Here is a 27349-nt window from a genome sequence, read left to right on the forward strand (position 1 = left end):
ACACAATGGGTGAGTTGGTGCAGGATCATGAAGCTCCAGTAGGATGAGGGTGTCCATACAGAACTGGGTAAAGAGGGTGACTCCACAGGGGCTGCTGGACATGGGGTGTTAGAGCATAGGCCTGAGGAGGAGGGAGTCCAGGTGAGAGGGTGGCTGCCTGCCGTGGCATGTGGAGGTGAGTGGGGTGAGAAGAGTGATCATGTGGGAGAGAGGAGGGCAGGAGAGAGAGGAAATGGGTTATGTATAGGGCTGTTGTTCAAATAAATCAATATATTAAGGATAATTGGGAGCCAGATAGCTCACTGGTCTGAGAGGGAGAATGAGAAAGTATAAGGGAATAAACCATAAAGAACCCTATAGTGATTGAATTGGAATTGGGGGTGTCTGTGTGAACTTGGGGTTCTCAATATAGAAAGATAGTTATAGGAATAAATATAAATTCATGTGTATGCATGCGCATGATTTATGTGCATGCATACATATATTTCTTAGTTCACTCCACTGATATGGCCAAATAGGGGACAATAGGGCCCAATTTAAACATCATATTGAACACCATTATCACATCAAATAGTGCTATGGTCAGTGCTATGGCCAGAATGTTGGTGTCTCTCTAAAATTGATACATTGAAACTTAATTCCCAATGTGGTAATATTGAGAATTGGGGCTTTTTGGGAAGGGATTAAGTCATGAAGATTCCACCCTCATGAATGGGATTAGTGTCCTTATAAAAGAGATTGAAAGGAGCATATTTGCCCTTTTTTGCTGAATGAGGACCCAGCAGGAAGGCTGTCTATGAGCAATGGGCTCTCACCAGACACTGAATCTGCTGACACCTTGATCTTAGACTTCCCAGTCTCCAGAACTGTGGACGATAAATTTCTGCTGTTTATACATTACCTGATCTAAAGTATTTTGATATAGCAGCTGAATGGACTAAGACAAATAGTAAGATTTTATAACTCGATGTATACTAATATGGATACCAAGTAAATAAACTGAAATGTTGAGTTTCCCATTCCCATGGGGAATGGGAAATTTATATAATTTCAAAATCCCCACAAAGTACTTATTAATTAGAAAACAAAAAAAGAGAAACTCTACAGTGGAGTGGGCTGGTAGACATAATCTTAATCAGTGAACATCATTATTAGTATTGGGAAAAATCAAAATTCTGGGTCATCTGAACAAATGCAATAAAAATGACAGAGCCTCACTTCTGTGACATCCTGCCAAAGATGCATACTCATGAGAGGACTTCCAACAAGCCCAAATCAAGGGGCATATTACAGTGTAACTAGTCTTTAATCATCAAAGTTGTCAAGGTCATGAAAGTCAAGGCAAGACAGAGAAACTGTTTCTGAATCAAAGAGAATAAAAAGACATGACAACAAAATGAAGCACACATTTCTGAATTGGATCCTTTTGCTATGAAGGACATTACTAGAACAAATTGCAAACTTTGTACAAGCCTGGGGAGTAGGACATAAAGGTTAATTTCTTGATTTTGGAGAGTACATGAGGTTTTATAGAATTATCAGTTTGTTTTTTTTTTTGGCAGGAAACACATTAAGTATTCAAGGGTGGTTGGTTGGTGGGGATCATGCTGGCAATTTATCTCAAAGGATTCTGGAACAAAGTTCTTTGTATTTACTTGCAACTTTTCTGTAAATTTAATATTGTTTCAAAATAAAAAATAATGTCCAAACATTTTTTTTCTGGTAACATTATGGACTAGATGTCCCAAGAAAACCTTCCTAGTACAAGATACTTAAAATGCAGAATATAAAACAAAAGGAAACAATTTCTTAAAAGCATGGCTGAGCAGGCAGTAAAAAAGAGAAACAATCAGAGACCAGAATGTCAAGAAGGCATGATTTCCCAGAAGCCAGCCAGCTCTGGAGCTCTGGTTTGCCCTGAGATTACCTTGTGCCCTAGAACCTCAGCTTTATGTGACCATGCATAGGAAAGGAAACAAAGAGAGCTTCGCGCCCCAGAGAGGTAAGAGGTCTGATTAGAGACTTGAATCTGCCAAGGGTGAAAGAAAACTTCCCCACAGAATGGGACCGGCCTGTCTCAGTCTTGGCTAAGTGAGGAATGGAACAGTCATTTAAAAAAATCTCCTGAAAATTCTTAATCAGCAGCTTGCATTCTGCTGGTTTGAGGCTGGCATTCACAGCATCTGTGTGATCTGAAAAATTCCAAGCTGAACCTTGTGTTTAGAGTGATCCTGGCAACAACGTGTTATGTCTTTGGCCAGGTTTTCTAAAATACAGATCCTGAGGCAAGCATTTAACAAGTTGGGGCTTTATTTAGGAAGCGCCAATCCAGGGCAGCCGGAATGAGGGCGAGGGAGGTGAGACAGAGGAGGAGTGAGGCCATGTGGTGGGCTCCTACTGTCCTGGCCATTGCTTCCCCGAGCAGGTGCTGAGCATGTGAGATGCCTCTGATTAGGTTGTGCCGAGCAACTGACTCAGAGCAGTTAGTGGGAGCAAGCAAAGGACTAAGTTCTACTCACCTGGGTCCACCTAGCTCCCGCTTCCTACTGGTCAAAGTTAGCGCATGGGAAGGTAACTCCACCACACTTCAGGGTAGGCTATCTGGCTGCCCTCAGCATGCGTTTGGGAAGTCAGGCCCAGGCCCTACGCTGGTGTTTCATTTGAGTCTGGGAGTGGTGGGAGAAGCCAGGAGCCACATGTGTGTGGCTGATGGTCTGGGCCATGTTACAGTGATGAAGGGGAGGTCCAGGCACACACCGGGCAAGTACTGGTCAAGCCCTAGATGTGACAGCATGTTCCAAAGGGTAGACAAGGAATCTGAGAAAGTGAAAACACTTTGGGTCAGATACAGTCTCCTCCTGGCAACCACTCCAATCTAAACATGCTCTCTCCTTATTTCAGGCTCCATTATAATATGGAGTTTGTAGTTTTATTTTCATGAGAATCAGATGCACCGATTTCTTCTCAAAGAGGAGAGGAATAAGCCCTGTTGCACACAGAGTTCTCTTCAAAGCGGTAGCCCGCTGTGATATCTGGGAAGATACAAGGTGTGCATTAACTTCCTCATGGACAGCTACTACTAGGCTTTGTAGTACTGTGAGATATCCAAGTGAATCTCCAGCATTCAAACATACTCCCTCCTGCTCTCACTGTGGAGTGGCAACCCCAATTCTTCATGGATGTCAGTATCAATTACCACCAAGCTTAACTGACACCTGGGCCTGCTGGACACTAGAGAGTCCATTGGCCAAGTGGTAGCTGCAGCTTTCAGTACAGATCTGACTGATTCCACTCCCCTCCCCAAGAGAGCTGACACCTCTCACCCTTCAGAGTCTAAATTTTGGGGCCAAATTCCTCATGTTGGTCATTGGTTGGGATTACGAGAGGGCTGCTTTTAATTCCACTCCTTGGCTACTGGATTGGACCAGTTTTCATATGGTCAGAGACTAGGCTGTTGGTTCAATATTAGCCATTGGAAACTAGGAGACATACTTTGTTGACTCAATCTATATGTTACACTTTTTAGATGAACATCCTAATTTCACCAGTTGACCTGCAGCTGGACACTCCATCAGTTTGGCTGCTTCTGGGTATATTGTAAGGTCAATGAATCCTGTGGCCACAAGCCCACCTCTACGGCTGCCACATGCATTCCTCATTCAGAGGTGAAGTTCTGTGGGCTACCATATTGATAGAGAAGACTTGTGTAAACCCTCAGATGGTGGTGCTGGCAGAGGCACAAAGGGAAAACAGATGCAGAGTGTGTATCAATTCCAGTGGACAAATTCCTCACCCCCTTCCTCCTGAGGTGGGAAAGATGTTATGTTACTGAGCCACCACCAGTGTTTGGAAGACCACCTCAAGGAATGATGGTCGGCTTCCCGCTAGCAACCAGCTCTTGTTAGTCCTTTATATCATTGGAGTGGGATTTGGCCCCAGTCCACTCTGTGTTGTATGCTGCACGGTTCACAACTTAAACCTTTCAAGTTCTGCTCATCGGATTGATGTGACAAACAAGTAACTCCATACCCTGCTCACTCCCCAATGGGAGTCAGGCCAGCATACGGCTCACAGAATGGTTCTCTACAAGAAATTCTCACCACAAAGTCTGTCTCCCCTTCATCTTCAACAACATGGCTTTTTTATATTCAATATGGAGGCAGGGTGCAAGAGCACGAGACCACTTCTGAGCTAGCACCATGATGTATTTTATCTTGGTCTGGCATTTCACTTGGATGACTGATAGCTATCATTTTAGGATCTCAGACAACAGTTTTATTTCAATATTTTGTTAAATGTGCATACCCTTGCATCTAAAAATTCAGCCTAGAGAGATGTTCAAATAGGCACAAGAAGACATGTGCAAGGGACTTCATTAAAATGGTGTTTGCACCAGAAAAAAAATTAGAAGACAATAACTTAAGTGACACTAGATAAAGAAATGGATTAATAAGACTGTCTCCAAAAAAAGAGTGTCTTTAAAGAAGACAGAAAGTAATCTTTAAACAAATATGTTAAAAAATTTACATTTAATCATTTACTTTTCATTTAAATTTAATTAATAATATAATATAATTAATATAAGTTAATATAATTTCATAAATTAATTCCTTTAATTTTAATAAAATATTACATTTAATCTTGGTATTTTAAAAATGATTTTATAGTACTGTTGAAATTATTCACAATGAATACATTTTAGAAAACAATGAATCGGATGTTGTAGAAAGCTATAAACTATTGGTTTCTAATTATTTTAGTATGAGGACTACTTTTTAGCATAAAAATATCACTCCTTAGTAATTATAGCCACACCCCTATACATTTGAATAATATCGGTACTGTGGTCTGAAGTAATAATATTCGTTCCATTTCTGAGCAATGAATGATGTCAACCGAGTAGGAGCCATTTGTCCCAGAGTGTCAAATATTTAGCTTTTTCACTATGTATCTGTGGTTTTTTTCTAAGCTGGGCATATTTGAAATTATATTCAAAATATAAATATTCTACTCTGAATTTATTCCAATTCATTGTATGCATGGAGATCCCTCACCAGCTCCTGAGGAGTCCAGCCTTGGGAAGTGTCAGTTATTGGGTCACAGTTCCTTCCTCACCTGGGCAGCTGGCCCCTCCCACCTCTCTGCCAGCATCTGCAGCTGGTACCAGGCCCGTGGTGCCCACTGGTCTCCAAGGCTGGGTATTTTTCTTTGTGTTTGTGGGCCTCTCTCTATTTGTCTTCACACCATTGAAGGCAAACAGGGCAGATCTTGGCCAAAACTATGATTTTAGCAAAAATTATCTACAGAGTCTTCAACTGTTTCCTTTTAATTCACTTCAGACTATTCAGTTCAGCCTAACGAGCGTTTTTAAATATCTAGCACGTACCAGGAACTTTGCCAGGTGCTGGCAGTAAAAAAGGTGCAGGCCTGCAAGACCAGGTCTGGTCACCATCGACCTGTTTCCAACTTGAACTTTGAAAACAAGGAAGATCTGATATTGGTCCATTTTGTTTCTCTGTGGAGCCTAGGCTCATATTTTTTGGCTGCCGAGTAAATCTTTGTCCTAGATGTTTCCAAAGCTAAACATATTAAATTCTTTTTTCTTCTTTTCGTATTCCTTCTCTTTCTGACTTCTCTGTTTCTTTCTGACTTGGCTTGAAACTTCAACGTTCAATCCTCCCCCCTTATTCCGTCAGTAATTAGTTAAGGGTGACAGTTATTTTCCATTCCCACTGCTGCTATTGGTATGAATACTTAGGCTCTTGCTACCTCAATTCTAGACTACCCCACTTGCCTCTTAATTGGTCTCTGTGACTCTATTTTCTCCTTCTCGGATCTGTCCTATTATCGTTGGCAGATTCTTCCTAGAATATCCTATTAATCCCGTCACATCACTGCACCCAAACCTTCAGTGATTCCCTGGTGATTAAAGGGTCAAGTCTGTAGTTCTCTTGCAGCAGACACTGTGCTGCATGCTAGGGCCGGATCTTCCTTTCCTGCCTTATCTCTGCATGTTCAGCTCCTTGAACTTCACCTTCAGGTAAACTCAGTGCCACTACTGTTCATAGTCGAATGAAGTGGAAGAAAGCCTACTACAAAGTTTATTTGATTGTAGTTTTGGACTGTTCAAATTTAGTAGTCAACATTTTTGCTTTTGTGTCACATATCTCTGTACCTATTCAGCATCATTATCTTACAGCGGGGGTTCTTAATCTAGGGTGTTCATTGACATGATCTAGGGGCTTTAAGAATACTGATACTTGGGTCCCACTCCCAGAGATTCTGGATCATCTGGTCTTGACATCAGGATTTTAAAAGTTGACAAGTGAATCTCGTGTGCTTCCTAGATTGAGAACTTCTGGTTTCTTGGGATGGTTTCTATGCACTAAGCTTTGCCAGTGTTGTAGCACAGGACAAATAACAACAACAGCAGCAGAACAAGTTGATGAAAGATTTGTTGGCTACTTGAGTGCTATAATTTAGGGATTAACCTGGTATTAGGCTCCCTTTGCTGTGTTGTGGGGCTGGAAATCGTTCAGGTAACTGCCTTCCTTAACACACAATTTAAACTAAAAAAATCTAGGCTTCTAAAAGCATCCTCCGAGGGGGTGGGTTTATACTCTAATTTGGATGCTGTGTTTTTTTCCATCGCCATAGGAGGTCTTTAAGAGAAAGACAAATAGGGGCTCTCACATTACTGTCTTGGGCAAATGAATCATGTTCTAATTGCAGAGTTTCAACAGAATGGCTACAAGTGTGTCGGAAAAGCTAAGAAAATTATTTGCTATAGAAAAACAAAAAGTTCTGATCTTTTATGTTTATTTTTATATAAATAAGAGGCCTCTTTTGGGTTTGTAACTGACTTGGTTCCTGAAATATTTTAGGCACTCACACAATTTTCTATGTGCCAAGTTATGCCAGAATATAAAGTTCCCAAAGATGATATATTTAAGATGAAAGACTATTCCAGGGAAGAATGCCATACCCTGTGTGTTGAACCATAACTTAACAAATGGCCACTTACGCTCATGCCCAGAATGTATCAGGTTTAATATCAGCATGAAATTTCTTTCTGGCTTATAGACCAAGATCAGACTTTTTCCAATAACCTTTAGGTAAAATTAGTCAGAAATGTCATTGAGAAGGTAGTTTAGAACTTTCATTTAGGAATAAAAACACATTGTTCTTCACTGAGCTATGGAACAGCTTGATGTTAATTGAAGTCTCAGGTGATGATTTTGACTCTGGTCTGTGCAATTTGGAAATTTATGGGTCTCAGTTTCCCAATGCGTGAGATAAGATTATTAAGAACAAAATAGTAAGGGATAGTGTGAGTCATGCTGCTCTTTGTGTACGTGTTCTTCTTCTTGTCTCTAGATGTTAAATTATTATACAAAAAAAGTATTGTTATATTGGCTTACAAGCCAATGATGGTAAACCGGTAATGGTAAGTCTACTTCTCTAAATGGTTGGAAATCTCACTATGGATCTGACAATTAGCCATGGATGAAGTGTATTCCTAAGTGCGAAGGTCCTTATAGGTGGAGGGTTGGGATGTGGCTATTTGACCATGTAGAGAGTACAGGCACCATGCTAGAGTTTTTTTTTTTTTTTTTTCTGTCTTTCTTTTTTTTTTTAATATAGTTTAGCTTTTACTAATCCCTTGAATTTTGTAACAGGATGTTGATGTTTGTCCCTTTAGTGCAGGAAAAATGTAGCAAAGGCATACATCTGAGGATAAGAACAACTAAGTACCCCACATTCTAAAGATAGTTACCAAAGAGTCACCACCCCTGAGGCCCTTCAGGTGGCTAAAGCTACCTCATCACCCCATCATCTCCTGACCCACCCCTGTCTGCAAGACGAATTGGGATGGAGGGTGTAATTAGGGTTAGGGTTAGAGATTTTTTTCCCTTTTCTTCCCCATGGGGGGTGCTTTCCTCCCCAAGAAGCCAAGTGAAGAGACCCCAAGGAAAATCAGTCACAAGGGCTGGGGGCATCTGTGAGAAGCAGAGCCTTGTATCTTCTCCCTGACAAATGTGTGCTAAGTTCTAGAGCCTGCAGGCTCACTCTTTACTGATCTTGGAGGGATACAGTGCACGAAAGTTTTGGGAGAGCCTGACATTTGCCTCCTTGAGTGTGTAGGGCATAGAGACCTGGTGTGCTATCAGTCTGGAGAGTTCTGAGCAGAGAGGCTTGTAGAAATAGCCATCATCAGCAGAGTTAGAAGGGGCCATAGAGTGAGGTGCTGGGAAACTGGATTGGGCCACACCTACTCTAGTCCCTTGTGACTCTTTGATGGTGCAGAAAGAATCACACAGGCATAGGGAGAGGGGCAGATGAGGAAGGCTCCCTGGACAAACAAGGGGCCATACGACCCAGAGAAAGGGCTGATGGCATGTGCCACAGATGGGGACAGGTAAGGTATAGAGATGCCACCTTTACCTTAGGGAGGGCAAGGTAAAACTTAGCATTGCCCTTAAGAAAAGCATGCACAATGTCTAGGCAGAGACCACTACTTCAGTGGAAGTGACTGACATCAAAGGGAAAGAGACTAAAGCAGACGGAGGCCAGGACCCCTACCTCTATTGGCATGATCTTTGTCTTCACTGATTTTTCTTCCCTGCTCCTAAGGGGCTAGAGGAGCCAGATCTTGAGAAGAAAGAGGTGATGAGTTATTTCAGAGTCACATCATGTTCATTCTTCACTCTAAGAACCCGGGGCTATGAGTCTAGCTATCTTGAAGAGGAGATGAGCCATTTTCATTTCAATAAGCTATGATATTAGAACTTTTAATAGGAGTCATATGGATAATCAAAAAATGACTGGTAAGCTTTATGGAATGTGCCAAGAGGCCATTGCTAGTTAGTAGGAAAGAGTATGTGACAGACCATAATTGAAAGAAGGATTTGAAGAAATAACAATTTCACATTAACAACCGCATTGAATTGAAACTCTTTCATTTACTATCTACATTTGAAATGTTGAAATATTCTTAGTAATATTGGACCTGAGTTTGGGGTTTGCAGGGACAAGGACAAAAGGATGTCAGAAACCTCCTCTGTTTTTCAATGAAAGTAGCTGCAATGAGATTTGGAGGCTCAAAAGGAGATTATAGCCCCTTTTTTTTTTGGACCCTTATGCTCTAGGGGTGCTCGGGGCAGAGGTAGGGAGGTGAGAGGTGCAGGAGGAGGGGGTTTGGGGAGCAAGCCAGTTTATCAGAGGGGAGGAGCTTGAGCAGAAGGAGCACAATGATGACGAGGAAAGCATATCCTCTCCAGAGTGGCAGGTTTTGTTCCTGCCTTCCGCAGACTTAACTTGCTTTTGGTGAGGATTGAGAGCAAAGAGGTTTGGGAGAAGGAGGTGGGGGTGGCAGAGAAGGTTTCTTTTCTCCACCATTAGCTAGTTAGAATCATATGATTATTCAGCGTCAGAGCTAGAAGCTATTAAAAGGTGCTCTCATAATGCTTATTTTATATAGAATCTCTTTATATAGTACCCAATATAGGGTCACTGCCCTGCACTTTTCCCTCCCTGTGCAGGTGTTTCAGAGAGTCCCCATATACTGAAAAACAAGCATCTGATAAGGGTGTTGATTCTTGTCCATATGGTTCTTGCTATTCCACTCCCGTTCTCCTGCTCCAGTCCTATTGCTTTGAAGTGCCTTGAAGATCCACTGGACACCACACCTCATTGTCCCCCATGTGCTCTGCCCCCACTTCTGGGACTGCTGTCACATCTGCTGTCTCTTAGCAGGGCTGGCCACCCCTGTCCATGCCCAGGATGTTTCGAAGAGCCAAGACTTTTTTTAAAAAAAAAAAAACTGATGAAGACTGTTGTGGCTGGCTACCTCTTATTCTCTTGGAATATACTTTCTCCCCAGAAAGAAAGAAGTCTTTCTTTCTTTAATCAATTTTTGGCAGATTCCCCCATTAGTTTAGCAGACATGTCCATGTCCATAGGTCTCTGGGCTCAAAGGGGAGCTCACCTGTTCAAATCATGAATAAATGAGAAGAGAGGAGATGTAAGTTTCTGGAGCCATGTGACCTATGTGAGTAGTAGCACCTGGATTCAAACTAAAGTGTCCAGTAAGCTCAATTACTATATCTGTGCTCACAGGGGCTAGGAAGAGAGAGAAGAAGTGAAAATGAAAAAGGAGTGGACTCAATCTGCTTTCTGGAGATACCAGGAGATGGTGAGTAGGCTGAGGGCTGAGTGAGGTACACTGGGGACCCTTTCTAAAGAATTCTCCAAGATGGAATTTTGCCCATGTAAGGCCATGTACTATCTTACATGATATTAGACAACAGCCAGCATTTTTTTAAATTCCAGGATACTATGGGGGTAAAAATGTTTTGGTTACAAGTAATGACTTTGCCTCACCCAAGCCAGGGCTAGAGGCATGCCCTTCCCCTGTACAGTGTGTACCACATCCACTAGTTGTGAGTTTACCCACCTGACCAACACCCAGTGAATATTACTACCTTATGAACACCTTAGTGTTGATCAGTTAGTACCAATTTGATGGTGAGTACATGTGGTGCTTGTTTTCTATTCTTGTAATACCTCGCTTTGAAGGATGGAACAGCCAAGATTTAACATGACTGGTGAGCTTTAACTTTAGTATAAAAACCTCAAATTATTTTTATTTTAAGACTATTATGTTTTCCCTAAATGTGAACATTTTCCTTGGAAAATAATAAAAATTACTTTTAACATTGAGTAAATATGGAGATTAATGATCTCAGATCCCTTTCATATTAAATTTAGTCATGGCTTTATATTTTATTAAAGCAGTCTTATTTATGGCCAAAGCCTGGATGCCTATGGTATCTGGAGCTGCAATCTTGTTTTAGTTTTGAGTGAAACATTGAATATTGTTTATACCTCTGAACACTTAATTTTGATTGGATAGATTTACTGTTTCAGAGAATAGTTCCCTGGAACTATTGTGGGATAATTGTGATTACTGTGTTTGCTATAGAATAAATCAAGAAACTGATCTTGTATATCAGTGATGAAATTCTTCTCTTCCAATATGCTCTTGGGCACTTGATTAGAAAATATTCTTTCTTAAGGCTAAAGGACATACTCTGTGAGGTGTGGATGTCAGGTATTTAACACTTGGGAAAATTCTAAATCAAGTTTAGAATAAACATTGTTTTCTTATTTGATTAACATCCCTCTAGAATTGTTATGGATTGTATTTTCCTTTCAACCCAAAGGTGAGACATAGTCAGTGTCTCTAATCTTAGATCTTTCTACTGCGGTGGGGAGAGATGGAACAAATATTTAAGGGATTCTTAATTCTTGGTAGAATGGGAGAGGGATGGGAGTCCGTGGTCTCAAGTCTTTATTCCTCTGTGGGTGTGGGCTGGGAAGGGTGGTTACTGAGCTCCGGTGAAGCCATGATTGATTGAAATACACAGGGATGGCTTATTTTATCTTCAGTTTTAACAGTGGAGTTTTGAGTGAGTGGCACCCAACCCAGTAAATGATACATGGCAAGTGACCATCAAACTAGCTTGACCATCAAACATCCATTTTACTTTTGGTGACAGTGTCTAATTTTCCCTTTTGAGAATTATTCTTCACCTTCTTAGATGAAGAGCTGTCACTGGAGCTGATTCTATGAGCAACTTCAGGAATGTAATGTGTAACCCACTGGCTGAGTACCATAAATCTGTTACCTACCTGTCGTGACCCCTTTAGGGAGGGACATGTGACATAAGTCAGCCCAATCCAAGTGCAGTCGTCTGTGGCAGCTACTAGGGAGACATACCCATTTCCCCTCTGAATGTGAACATAGAGAAGGGTTGAAGCTATGGGCAGCCATTTTGCTCTGGGAGCCTCAGAAATAAGCCAAGATATGGTAGAAAGCAAAGCTAAGAGATATAGAGATGTAGTGTAAGTCTCTGGTCCCCAGATGTTTCAGCTATATTAACTCATATACTCATTTTTACTTGAGTCATTTACTTGCAATCAAAAGAGTCCTGACTGAACAAGGTAGATAATGAATGTTAGTCATTCCATTTCCTGCCCCTCAGTCCTTAGGGAACCAGTCCCTGCAGAGGAAGCGTGAGAGCAACCGAGCATTCTCCCAGAATTCCAACAGGGCACAGATAATACAAGGAAGTGCCTTCCAGACTCTGCAATTCCACATAAATAAGCAACTTCCAAACTATAGTTTTACTAAACAATAAAATTCATAGAATACCAACTACCGTGTAGTCTCACCATTTTCTCATAAAAGAAAAGGCATTTTTAATATTCTAAAATGGAAAGAACAGAATATAATAAAAGACAATATTTTAAATAGAATGAGTCTAACTTTAAGAAAAATGTATTGCACTTTCCTTATTTTATTTTTTCATTTTACCATAGAGCAGCAAAAATGTCAGTGGTTTACAAGGTCTAGGTTTGAAATAAGACTTCCTGGAATCAAATCCTGTCTCTGCCACTCACTGGCTGTTCTGTAATTACCCTGAATTTCAGTTTCCTCATCTGCAAAATAGAAGTAATAATAATCTCTGTTTCATAAGGTTTTGATAAGGATTAAAGGAATTAATGCATGTAGGTTGTTAGAATAGTTCCTGACACATAGTGAGTACTTGGTAAGTATTAATATTAACTATTATTGTTGTGGCTATTTTCACTACTAATCAATATTCAGTTTAAGTGTCTGGAACAGAAATCATACTCTAATTTTATTGATGACAGTAACTCATTCTGTAACTTTAGGCAGGTCAGTTTAGTTCCCTGGGCTTCTGAATGTTCATTGGTAGAAAGCAGGAATTGGGTTAGATGATCTCCAGGGCTCTTTTAACTCCAACAGTCTGCAAATGCAGGAAACCTTGTACATTTGCTGCTTCTGCTCTTCTGTAGGGGGGGGGGATGAGTCACCCAATGCTCACACGAGACTGGATGGCTTCATGGTGAGAAGGTGAGCAATCCAGCCTGCCCCACACTGTTGCTATCTGGTGGTTGCATCTCTTTCTGGTTGACATGGAGACATGTGGAAGAAAAAGCCTATTGAAGGAGTGAGAGGAAGGATTCAGGGTAGGAAGTTTCCAAAGATGAAGCAGAGAAAATCCCAACGATGCCAGACACCATGAGCAATAGTTTTGGGGGTGACAGGATGTTATTGCTTCCAACCAATCCACTACCGTCTACTGGCAAAGCCTAGTGACTTTTGAGAAAGGCTTTGTCTTGGGTGTGTGGCCTGGCTGTGAGGGTGTCCCCTCCTTGAATGAAAAGCAGAGTGCACTTCTGTGTGCAAGTCAAGATGATGTGGTGAAACTTGGGTGTTTGAATATTAACTCTGTCAAGGACAAAATAGTTCAAACAGCTCAACTAGAGGTTAAGGGCTCTCTGCAGTTGACATACATCAGGAGCACCTCAAGGTTGGAAAAATTCCTCAGCAGAAGCAAGATTGGAGTTTTTACAGGTAAGAGGACATGAGTTTGTGACTGTGGTCTTGTCTCAGGCTGCACAGATGCTTCTCGACTTAGGGTGGGGTTATGCACTGATAAACCCACCAAACATCACAGTGTAGCCCAGCCCACCTTAAAAGTACTCAGAACAGTTACATTAGCCTATAGTTTGGGCAAGATAATCTAATACAAAACCCACTTTCTAATAAAATGATGAATATCTCATGTAATTTATTAGATACTGTGAACGTGAAAAAGAGAATAATTGTATATATACTTGAAGTACGGTTTCTATTGAATTCCTATCGCTCTTGCACCACTGTAGTTGCAAATCCTAAGTTGAACCATTGTAAGCCAGGGCCCATCTAATTTTCTTTTGCTGAATATTTTCTGCAAGATGTGTGGTTGGAATGGTTTGAAATGATCTTATATTTTCCTGCCTTTTCTTTTGGTATGATTGGTCCAATCTCATGTTAGAAGCTATCAGAACTACTCTTCAGAGAGCTATCTGCCTTGTAGATTCTTTATTAATTATCTAATGTCAATTTCAGTTTCAGGAGAAGGGGAAATAGAAGAGAAAAAAAAGAGAGAGGGGAAAAGAAGAGAGAAAATACAAAAAGAAAAGAGAGCAAATATCAAAGCAGGAAACTGGGGTCTCTTTTCATTCTCTTTTAACTTAAAAAGAAAACTTTCTTCAGAGTCTTATGTATTTTTCTTAATTTATCTCTCAAGAGGCTTTAAAATGTATGTTTTCTTTGAGCTTAATGTTTTCATACTTATTTTCCAAGTAGTCCAATAGATGTTTAAAAAATTCCATTAAGAGAGGAAGAGAGCTAAAGCACACTGGGGCATGTCTTATTCTTTAAACTGTACATCTATGCATAAACATTATACACACTTCTTTATGCATGATTTATTTCACAATAAAAATGTCAAAATAGAGGGAAAAAGAAATGTTTAACTTAAGAAAGGAAAGGGAAGCAAAAATCCATCTCTTACAATAACTCATCTCATCCTCTTTTGGATCAGTTATATGTTTTTATGCAATGTATCAGATAGGGAAAGAAAATATAGGAGGCATTAAAGAATTTCAAGAACTTCTAAGTTCTGGGAATCATTCCATATAAGCATGCTCTAAGATTTTGTTTATATAAAGATAGTTTATATAGTATACAGAGCTAATAAACTTCTATCAAGCCCTGGTGAGGGGCTGTTTAGAGTACACAAAAGAGGAAGTTGTTTCCAGTACTAACATGAATGTAACATTTTGCAGCTGATGAGCTTTATAAGCAGGGTACAGAGGAGAGGATGGTGTTGAGATATTGAGGAAATAAGCAATAGTTCTCCATCTGCTTTAGCCCAGGATTTAAACCTGAATAGGAATGGGAAAGAGTCACATCTGGTGCAGACTTATTCTTGGTAGCACTTCCTCCAGTGTCCATGCGGTTCTTATTTTTCTCTGCTCTGCCTCAGCTCTTTCGTGTTTATTGCCTGTCTGGTTCCACAACCGTCCCCCACCCCTTCTCTCTCCAGAACTAGCCAGCATAACAGGACGTATCTAGGAACAAGTCAGGTTTGGTAGCATGAAGAACTTTATCAGTTTATTAGCTTCGGTGTTCACATTTCAAACCAATTAAATCCAACCAACATTTTTGAAAACTTAAGATTTGTAGATACTGGGAATAGCAATGAAAGACATGACCTCTGCTTTCTGCAAATGCACAGTTGGTTGTGCTCTGGGGCCATTCCTATTACCATTGCCAAGTCCGCTGAATAGAATAACATCTACAGTACACTTTATTGAATAAATGGAGTCCATTTTTAATAATATCATTGATGATCACTGTTATGTCATAAAATTTACTGAGAGAAAGAAAGACTGATTGAATATTTCACTTTTCTGCTCATAGAAAATGCAATTGTGCTCCAGGGACCTGGCCATAGAAAAGTAGGTCTGACAGTAGCAGAAGGTGGGAAGGGTGGAAATGAGGAAAGCTGTGAGCAGCTGCAGGATGGTGTGGTGCTTGTGAACAATGGCTGCTTAAAAACACTGACCCTTCCCTGAGAGCCCCCACGGGCTAATGGGAAACAAGGAGGAAGATGAAGGATAATGTCTTGCCTTACAGAGATTTAATTCTCAACAAGGAAATAAAAAATGGATTTTTCCCCAAAGATTTGATATGTGTCTAGTTCAAGCTTATATCATTTTTTTCCTTGTTCTGGAAAATGGGTTGTATTTTTTTCACAACATGAATCTCATTGCAATAAACACTGAGCTGTGTTATACAAAATGCAAATGTTTGAAACTTATGCTCTCCGTTATTTAATTGAAATTCAGTTATCAAGAAATGAAAAATGAATCAATTTGCGAAATCTATTTCATTTTTGTGTTTTGCCTTTTAGGTAATGACTCTGTTCATTGTGACAAAGTTGTTTACATGAAAAGAAAACAATTAAGTCACTTGAAACAACTTTTAAATTCTGAAAAATCAACAGTGTCAATGTAGTAGATTAAACTTTTTATTTTGCATCCAGATGTTGGCATGTTACTAGCCTTAACATTGGATTTCTGGGTTTGAAATCGGGCTCCACAACTTAACTACAGTACCCTACAATACCTTTTTTTTTTTTTACAAAAAACCTCTCCATGTCTTATTTTTCTTATCTCTAAAATGGAAATAATAATAGCACTTGCATCCTAGGGGTGTTGTAAGGATTAAGTGAGTTACTTAGAAAAAAACTTAGAAGAGTACCTGGCACGGCATGTGTCATCATCTTAATCATCATGATTATCATCGTGTTGGCATGCTGGCTGATTCAACATCAAATAACATCATGATTATTCTATCCTGGCAGGTTGGTTGACTCAACATCAAATATTTTTTCAGCAATGAAGAGTGAATTTACATTATTTATCTTTCAGAGAAGTTCAGCTAAAATTGTCTGTGATGAGAAAAGTATACCCTGTGGGTACAGTCATTGTACAAATGTTCAACTCATGCTGCTTGTCATTTAATAGATTCTCCTAACTTACCATTTCACAGCCGTTTAATTCACAGATGAGTCAAATGACTAAAAGGACGCTAGTCCTTCTGTCTCCCTGTGTGCTCAGAGTCGAAGCAAGTGGTGGTTTTCTTTTAAAAAGAGAAATTGGCAAATGGGTTTATTTTAGACACATTCTGCTCTATTCTCTCTTTCTGGCTTTACAGTGTATAACAATAAACTCCCTGGTGGGTGGGATGAAAGGAAGCCACACTCTGACTCTTCTCTAGTGCCCCTCAGTGGCCAGACTCCATGGCCAGGAATGTTTCAATTCATTCAGGAGGAAATGGCTTTGGGGTTGGCTTCAGAAAAGGCAACAGGAATTGGATTTATTCAATAGGGATTAAAGGCCATTCATGGTCTTCAAGATAATACATGTAGAGATAATTATGTAGAGAATTATGTAACCATTTCTTTATCTACTGAAGACAAAGCGAGTGTATTTGTTGGGTTGTCAAGAATAAAAATTTTATGAGGCTGGTATGCGGTGAGCAAATTTCTAGAGAAGGGCTTCCTCTGGCCCAGGGATTTTCCCTTTTGTAGATATAGTCTCTGTTTCTTATTTCTGATTGTTAATGTGGGATTTCTATCTACAAAGGCACAACCTACTCGCAACCTCCAGTGCTAACATCTTTTCCCTGGTTTATCTCACATTTGCACATGAACAAGCTACAGGGCACTATCTACACTTTTTCCTTTCTCTTCTGATCTAGAAATCATTGACAAAGTCTTCCCTGTCTTTAAAACTGCCTTTAGTGAATAGCTACTGCCTTCCAATGCCCTCATTTGAGCTCTCACTGCCTTGAGGTGACTCCATTAGGGGCACATAAGAGACCCCCATTTGCCAAAATGAAAGAGTGTTTTCCAGGGACTCAATGCACCAAACCCATATTGAGTTCTGTACAGAAGTGGATCTTGTCCATTTTCTATTAGATTTCTTGTGTAAGTTCCAAAGTAGAGCTGCTTTTTCCTTAATACTATGTAGAAATTTTTGTGAATATTACTTTTATTTACTTTTAATCTGTAGCTTTGTTTCCTGGGATACAGAGCACAAATCTTTGAGGAATGAACAAGAAGCAAATGTGAGCTACAGTCAGAATGGCATCTCCCTCTAAAGCTCAAGGCCTTGCTGTTGGTCCAGATCTGTGTCTACCATTTTGGTTAGAGTTTTCTTGGCCTGAGTCTCCTTCTCAGCCTTCTGATGGGCCATCTACCAGCATCCTAGGTGTGTCCATGGGAAGGTACTGCTTAGGCTCAGGCTGGAATTGAACTCTGAGGACTTTTAGAATCTCAGTGGAGTTTCTTCTTATTGGGATGGTTACAAGTTGGGCAAAGATCAAGACTTTAAAATATGAAAACTGGTAGTCAAGGGAATTTAAATTACAATATTAATGGGTTAGTGATATTAGGTGCTAGTAAACACATTCACATACACATATATACATTTAAAGATAGGAAGGAAATGGACTAAATTATAAGTGATTATCTCTGGGGTTATGGTATCATGGCTGATATTTATTTTACTTTTCAAATCTTCTTGTATTTTCCAATTTTGTTTACAATTACTATGTGTGTTTTTTGTAGCTGGGCCCATTGAGATTTTAGCACCCCAGCATTTTTAGAGACCGACATAATGTAAGTTCTGAGTGGCCCTTGTTTACTTGCACCTGGTAACTGCTCACCCCATGCCTGATAGCCCTTATTCTCACAGTAATCACTAACTGCGGTGTACTTTGCATTGTCAAGCAGGAGGAGACAACCCTAGAGTCACCAGAAAAATTTACAAGTTTGTTTGGCAGAGGAATGAATACTTTTGAGGAACTTAATTGCTGACTGCCCAGAAATCTGGCTGTTCAAGTTGCTATCTGAGACTGAAGAAACATAAACTTCCTCCTTGGTCCCCAAAACCTCCTTCCTTACCTGATGGTCCAATAAAACCTCCCTAATTAATCCCTTTGGAAAGATGTATCTGAGAGATCTTGCTCTCCCGTCTTCTCGCTTGGGACAAATTGAATAAACCTTTCTCTGCCTCTAGGTACTGATGTCACAGTGTTTGGCTTCAGCTGTGCATTGGGTACGTGAGCCTGAATTTGGAGGTTTGATAACATTTGCATATTTATAAAAATATCGACTTTCCTTTTAATAAGAATAAATATCAATAATTTAAAGGTGGCCAAAAAATGATAGAGGTAGACCTGACAGATAATGACGACAATGTAAAACGATGCCAGGGGTCTTCAAACTTTTTAAACAGGGGGCCAGTTCACTGTCCCTCAGACTGTTGGAGGGCCGTTGGAGAGTGCAGCGCACATTCCACACATGCGCACTGTGGGTCTGGGATGAGTCGGCTGCTAAGCAGGACAGGCAGTGGTGGCAAAAACACCCAGCGGGCCGGATAAATGTCCTCGGTGGGCTGCATGTGGCCCGTGGGCTGTAGTTTGAAGATGCCTGATACACATTCAAAAAATTACTGAATACTTTTATATTACTTCCTTGGTTTGTTGTCAGTCTGAGAAAATTGAGGCAGCTTAGCAGGTGCAATATAAACGGTTAAGTTTCAATCCCATTGGGTGAATTCAGGTTGGATTTGGTATTTGCAAGGCCTCAAAACACGCAGGAGAAAAGTGAAATGCTGTCAGTTGTCCAACAGTTTACATTTTAATATACAGTTGACACTGACTTCACGAATCCACTTATATGCAGATCTTTTCAACCAAACTCCATAAGAAAATATAGTATTTGCAGGATGCACAAAATCCAAGGTTAGGGAGGGCTGACTTTTCGTATATATGGTGCCCCAGTGCCCACTGCTAGACACGGATTTTGGTATACGAGGGCGGTCCTGGAACTGATCCCCCATGTAAACTGAGGGACAACCCTACATAGCCCACATAGCCAAATGCTTTTGCTTTTGGCTTTCTGATCAGGTGCTTGAATGAGGTATAGCCTCAGTGATAATGAGGGGTATTAGAGGAATAAAATTGCATCTCCTAAAATCAGTCTTTCCCCCTTGTTAATTAGGGCTGAGCAGCTGGAGATCTCTAGGAAAGAAACAGAAACCAATATTGTCTATTTTGTATTCCATAGAATTCTGTTTAAGAAACAAATCCTTAATTTTAGGCCAAACCAGTTCAACTATAATAGACTTGACCTTGCTTAGTGTTAAGTGTTTATTGCATGTATATCTTTCAAGAAATACTGTAATTCGAATAAACCCACCAACAGTTTGCCCTCCTAGTCTTTTGGAAAGAATGTAGAGTATTAGTAGGAGATAATTGAAAAGCATCCAGAAATGAAAATGTTATGTTGTCTCAAGAGTAAATTCTTTTTAAGGGCAAGGCCTCTCATGTGAGTTAATTTTCCTTAAGCGTAGTTCCAGTCACTTTCCCATTCTCAAGCCTCCAGTGACTCCCACTGAATTATTCAAATTGTATTCTTATTTTTTAGGATGAAGGATCCTTTGTTTAAACAAGATCATTGTGGAATCTAATACATGAGGATGGGGGGAAAATATAACTATTGTAGCAAAATGTTGACTGCAAGTGCCCCCACATTTTCAGAATTGCGTCAGAATTTATCCTAGAAGAAGGAACATCCTTTTGTTTGGGCAAACAATTAATAGGTCATGTGAAAGCAAAGCCTAAGCATGGTCTGAAGGGAAGGAATGAGGACAAAGAGGATCATAATGAGGTGAAAAAGTTGTTTCCTTTTTTGGTTTGATGGGTCCCCAAGATGTTAGTTAAGTGATTTTTCGGCTTCCACTGGTGGCAGATGTGGGGCGGGGTAGGCTGAACCCTGGTTATGGGCTCAGAGGCTCAGGTACCACTTCTGGCCTCCAGGAGCCATAATGTTGATTTTGAGTTTTGTTTCCCTTTTCTGCATTCTTCTTCCTTTGGGATATCCTTAGATTTCAGTAAAGCTGAGGAGATTGACAGTCTAAAGCCTGTTGAGTGTGCCAGGCGCCTTGAGGAATGCAGGAACAGACAGCTCTTGGAGAAGCAGAGACACATCCAGGGGTGATCAGGAGACAGGGTGGAAGCTCTTTGGATTTAGAGAAGATAAGAGTCAACTAAGACATGTTAAGTACTTGTTAAGTACTTCCAGAGAATCACCAGAAATATTTAGAAAGTGATTTGATTTTCTGCTTATGAAATGGAAATTTGACCTATTTTATTTGGATATTAGGAAAAGGGCAAGAAGTAGGCTAGATAATTTGGAAGTGCTGAGGTTCTATACTAAATGGGTAAAAGTAGAGATGCTCTAGGATTCTTTGTTTCCCCAAAGGGGTTCTCAGAGTTCATAGAATATTAGCACCGTTCTTGATACATGGCAGATAATCAGTAAAGGTTGGTTTAATGATTAAATAAATGAATGACCTGTAACCAACAACACGAGGTTCCCTGATTAAAGAGGGCCACTGAAAGTGGTTTTTGTCAGAGTGAAAATAGCTGACAGAAAAAATGAAAAATTTAGACAACTGTGCATTAGACAAGTTGTTTGAGTAAAGTGGAAAAATCACCATTTTTTTCCTGGATAATTCCAAAATAATCATTTAATTTCAAGATTATGAAAAAATATCAAGCTGATGACATTTGTTTAGAAAATGACCAATTGGTAACTAAAAAGTTTTCTTTAACCAGTGTAAATAGGATTTTTAAAAATTCATATTACCTTCTCACTTTTGAATTAGCTGAGAAACGAGTTCTCTGCTTCAGTATGTATAGCTGAATAAATAAAATTTACCCATTTCATAAGAACATAGTTTTTTTTGTATACTATTAAATCTATTAAATCTTCATGGTTTAAAAATTATGTGTGTGTGTGTGTGTGTGTGTGTGTGTGTGTGTTTATTATGGAAGCAGAAGAGGGGACTCTGCAATTGATAAGTATAATGTACCCATGAAAAGTGTGAAGACAGAATTATATGGGTGAACTAGGGCTGCTTTTCTCCATTTGGGGGAAAGCAAAGGAAGGCCTTACTAAAATTAAAATTCATGAGCTTTGTTTTTTTATAAGGAAAATAATAAATAGTGAGTCCTGAAGGATGTAGGACAGGCAGTGCCTGCTCAGGAGCCCCGGTGTGACACTGCTCCGAATGGAGACCACAATGACAGAGTCGGGTTGACTGTGGGCTTTTGGCAATGTTTTGATGGATTTTGGCCATTTTGTCCATGGTATAAACCAGAGTAGAAGAAAAGAAAGAATTGGTTTTTGATCATATATTTATCAGGACTCTAAATACAGGTTGATCATACCAAATCTGAAAATCCTTCAAAATCTGAACTTTTTAAAGGATTGGCATGATGCTCAAAGGAAATGAGCATTAGGGCATTTTTCAGAGTTTTAGATTTGGGATGCTCTACCAGTAAGTAAAATGCAAATATTGCAAAATCTGAAGAGACCTGAAATCTGAAACACTTCCTTCCCTAAGCATTTTGGATAAGGGATACTCAACCTGCATCCTTTTCTCCAGGTCTAAGGTTAAAAAATAATTTAATTTTCTATTTGTTGACAGCCTATGAATATGTCAAACATTGTGCTGGGAGTGTGGGCAGGATATCAGAGTGAACAAAGAATATAGTCTCTGCCACGATGGAGACTATACTAGAGGGCACAGTAGGCAAATACATAGCTACAAGTTTTGTTACATGCTATGAAAGAAAGGAGGTGATATTCTAAGAGTGGATTGTGGGTGAAAATTGGCTGAGTGGGATCTGCACAAAGATTGGTAACTAGGGAAGTCTTTTTCAAAGACGTGACAGTTGATCTGAGATTTTAAGGATGACTGCCTTCATTTTAAAGAATTTATTGCCTCTTAATAGCTTTCCAGTAATCTAAGTAGTTAAGTGGCCCTTTATGGATGGGAACATGGAAGTACCCACAGGGTAACTGAGATCAATCAACAAGTAAATGGTTTATCTGATATGAAAACCTGTCTGTTCATTCTCAGTCTGGTTTTAATCTCACTAGAAAAAGTAGTCTGCCTCAGTAAATATCAATAACCTGGTTATATTACAACTTTAGGTGGACACATTTCCAAGGATGTTGTACTTGTAAGCTGACATCACAATCTTTTCCAGGAAAAGACAGAAGTCAATTTTAATTTTCACATGAATAGCATTTGAATTTATAAAGATGAGGATGGATTTCTTTTGAAAGATTATTTCTTGGTAGAGCATATGGTCAGGATGATACAAGGTTATTTTCACATTTCGTTTGAATAGCTCCTGCTGTTTTTAAACTCCACGCTGATTTTTTTTTTCTTTTTCCGTGTCTTTCTATGATGGACTAAAGGCATTACTGACAGCAGATGTAATGGCGCTGAAATCTTTATTAGTCCTTTCCACTGTTTTCATTCTCTGCACGCGTGCCACTCTCAATCTACACTGAGATATTTTAATGAGTTTCTGAATGATTGTTTTCCACTGTTCCTAATGTCCCTGCCCAGGTCACTAAATTAGAGGAAAGTATTTTAGCAAATGGGAACGGAAACAGAAAGTATCATTAGCGGGAGGACCTCTGAAGTCACAGCTATTAGGAATGTGAAATGTCCCCTGACTAGAAGTGTGGAAAAGATGCTGTCAGTTGGAAGGGTTAATTACTAGATACTGGCTTCAAAGGAGACAGGGCAGCTTGCGAGATCCATTTGTCAACAGTGGTAAAACACAAATTTCTTCTATCGCATTCTGAATGACTAAGTGCCCTCTCCTGGAATTTGTTAGGTGGGTGAAACAGTTGCACAGACCTTAATTTTCTAAGTTTTTCCTGTAAGGTTTCATCACGAATGGACTAGAAATCTGGCTACTGAAATAAAATGCCAGAGTTTTCATTTTTAAAACATAGTTTTAAAGATGGACAAGCTGCAAATATTTATCCCTCAGTATATTTTTGAATGTTTTTCTCAAGTTACTCTTTTCTTGTGGCTACTCATATGGCATCTGAATTTATTCCCACCCAAGGAGTTGATCTAGATGGAAACTTTCATCTTTTTTTTTTTTTTGAGCAGAAAACATCAATCTGAAAAAGTATGTATTGTCACAAAAAGATGCCAAATTCTAGTTTTCATCTACTTTTTGTCATCCGTCTCCAGGATAGGAAGTTGGTTTTGGAGCAGTGAGATTGTTCTCGCTGTGCAAATCACAGATGGAATTAGAGAAGTAGCTCTGTCCTCAAATTCATTCTCTGTGGGACTGGTGGGCACATTAGCACACCAAATGGATTCCCTTGGTGGCTGACAGCTAACCCCTGTGATGTTTTATGCAGAGCAGGCATACAATAGATGTTTTTAAAATTCAGATGAAATTGTTCAGGCCAGTCCACTAAACAAAACTGTGGATCAAGACCGTTTGAAAATGGAAGGGCTCCTCTATTTCCAAATAAAGCTTTATCTCCCACAGTGGAATCAAATGACTTCCTTCCCAACTTAAGAAATGTCAAAATTAGTTGATGACAGAAAAAGAAGAGCCTTAATGAAACTTGCAAATTTCCAAGTAGATAGCCACCCACTCACTGTATAAAATAAACCCTATTTAAATTGTATGGATAGCTTCAGTTTATGTCCACATTTTTGTGTGGGAATGACTATTCTGAATGCCTGATAATTGTATGTGTAAAAGTTGGTTGTTTTATTTATATGATTGTAGCTTTTGCCAAAAATATAGTAACAGCCATTGACAAGTGAAGATGCTTAGAAGTAATTAGAAAAATGTAACGTTAGGTTGGTATTGTGAAGGAATATCCTCAGATATCATGCGAAAAGAATTAAGTTGTGCAAGGCATATCTTATATTAATTCTAGGGATCTTATGTCCACAGACAGGGCAACAGATCAATGAGTTCATTACCAGGATTCCCGGTTTTAGACTAAATTATTAATTTCAACTTTCTATTTGGTAGCATGTATATTTTTTAATTTAGAAGAAAAATTATTGACAATAATGCAGTCTTCAAAATCCAGGGCATCTTTTCAGAATTCTGGCTTACAAATGCTTTTATAACTCCATCATAATTACATGTTTGTCTTCTTCTCTTCACTGTAAATCCTTGTGGGCAGGTAAATCCTAGTTCCTTTGCCTCTGTGTCCTTAGAGTCTAGTGCAGTATATTTGGTAACATTAAAAAAAAATTGTGCACACCTGATAATGTTATTGTATTATTAATTCTGGGGTTGTCCTATACAAAACAGAACATTTGCCTTTGAATGAAATTATTTACTACATTTTTGATGTGGTTTCATCATATCCATGTCTGACTTTTAGTTCATAACAGAAAATACTTCAGCTTTTCAAGTAGAGGTCAAAGGGAAATAAGGTAAAAACCTTTGCTGAAATACTGATATTCTGAAAGAAATATAAATGGAGTTAAGTGATGGGGCATCTATATGGGGAGTCCATTCTTATTTGAATCATTGGCAGTGAGACTTGTCCTCAGGTTAGCAACTTGAAGGTTTATGTCTTACGGTGATACATACTTAGAAATATTATTTTCTCAGGTATATTGAAGTGGGGATCTGAATAACTTTAGTACTTGTGTCATCACATCAACACTGAGTGACCTGGGATAAGACTGTCACAGTGCTTTAGTTTCCATATCTTTTTAAAGTAGATTAGTAGCGTCTGCACTTATGATTTAGAACACAAGTGTGACGATGTTATCAGTGCCAGCAGTTGTGTGTAGGTAGATAAACCTGAATCGCATGTGACAATAATCTAAAGGTCAGGGATGAAGTCAATGAGATGGCAGAAAATTAATTCATCCTTCAGATATTTCTGTAACAGCAGTTAGGATCCAAGTGATCGCTAAGAAATGAAGGAGAGAAATAGACAGATGGCAGCTCTGTGCTCCTGGACCAGGGCTCTTACATAAGACCTGGTGAAATGGGACTCAGTCCCAGGATGGCCAGACCGTGCTCTGAGGAAGCAGGAAATGGAGAGCATCTGGTTGAGGTGATGAATGTGTGGGGAGGAGAAAATAGAATCTTCTGGATGGCAGATTTTGAAGCACAGGTGCTACCAAATACATTAGCACCCAAACCTGAAAATTCAAAGCTAAGTATGTATAGAACTGTGGTACTTGACATATGGTATTTCAAATATAAAAATTATAGACCATCTGCCAGATCCAGTGGGGCTTATCTCTGCAAGGATCACTGAAGATTAGAGAGCCTGCTACGTTTTCACACCCAGAAGTGACTAGACAATCAATTCATATTAATTGAGTGGCTATCATGGATACAGGTCTGGTTGATACAGAGAGTTATAGAAAATATGGTCTTGTCCATTAAAACCTAAGATAAGACAAAAACAAAAGTGCAGATGATATGAATGACTTTTGATTTATTCTAGTTCTCAGGCTTCAATTTGACATCCATCATCATAATCACTCTTGTGAATTCGCCACAAATCTCCGCCCCTCTGTGGTTTCTTCTTACTTGGTATTGGCAAAGCTACAACCCTGGATAAATAGAATATCTCTGCCTTTCCAAGTCTGCAGCTATGCAACTGAAAATCTCGGGAGAAAAACATACCCTCATGCTGTCTTATCTCACTTTAGACTGATGAGCATAACCTGCAAGTGGATTCTTGGTGTCCCTAGGCCATCGTGCCATACACCCCAGTTCCCTTCCTTCCCTGCTCACCTAGAAGGACTTTTACCCACCTTCTCTGCTTTGCTTCCCTGTTCTCAATCTCAGGTGATAAAATTTTATTTCACTGAGAAGACTGAAACAATCAGAAGAGAATTTATAGAAGCCCACATTCCACTTACCTCTCTACCAACACCTGCATCCAAACACTCTGCTTTCTTGCCTGTTCCTGTATAAAGCATCTTGGCGTCTATCTAAAGTTAGTTGTTCTACTTATTCACAAGATTTCATCTCTTTTTGCCTACTCAATGATTTTGCTCTAGGAATTCTTTATTCTCTCTTCTATATGTCATTCCCCCTTCTCTTTACTAGACTATTTCCACCAGCATTTAAATATGCTGTTACTTTTTTATTCTAAATAAAACAAAATCTTCTTTTGACTCCACTTCCTCCATCAGCTAGTGTATTTCTTTACTCTCACATTTTTTAAAATTTCAAAATATTAGGTGGGTACAAATGTTTTGGTTGCATATATTGCTTTTGTACTGCTTGAGTCAAAGTTATAAGTGTGTCCACCACCCAGATAGTGTAAATTGTACTTGTTAGATATGATTTCACCCATCTTCTCCTCCCCCTCTCAGCTGCACGGTTTCTGTTGAGTTTTACTTCCATCTATGCATATGAATGCTGATTGGTTAGTTCCAATTTAATAGTGAGTACATGTGGTATTTGTTTTTTCATTCTTTACATATTTCACATAGGGGACTGGTCTCTGGTTCCATCCAGATTATTGCAAAAGGTATTAATTCTTTTTTTATGGTCCAGTAGTACTCCAAGGTATATGTATACCAAATTTTATTAATCCACTCACATATATTTTTAGTTCTTTGAAGACTCGCCATACTATTTTCCATGGTAATTGCACTAGTTTGCCATCCCGCAAACAGTATATAAGTGTTCCTATCTCTCCACATCCATATCAGCATCTATTGTTTTGGGACTTTTTGATAAAAGCCATTCTATCTGGGGTTAGGTGATATCTCATTGTGGTTTTGATTTGCATTTCTCTGATGGTTAGTGATATTGAGAATTTTTTCATATGTTTATATGTCATTAGTCTATCTTCTTTTGAAAAGCTTATGTTCATGTCTTTTGCCCACTTTTTATTGGAGTTGTTTGATTTTTCTTGCTGATTTGCTTTAGTTCTTTGTAAATTCTGGTTATTAGTCCTTTATTGGATGTTTGGCATGCAAATATTTTCTCCCATTCTGTAGGTTGTCTATTTGCTCTGTT

Source organism: Microcebus murinus, chromosome 9 (genome assembly GCF_040939455.1).
Source record: "Microcebus murinus isolate Inina chromosome 9, M.murinus_Inina_mat1.0, whole genome shotgun sequence".
Lineage (NCBI taxonomy): Eukaryota > Metazoa > Chordata > Mammalia > Primates > Cheirogaleidae > Microcebus > Microcebus murinus.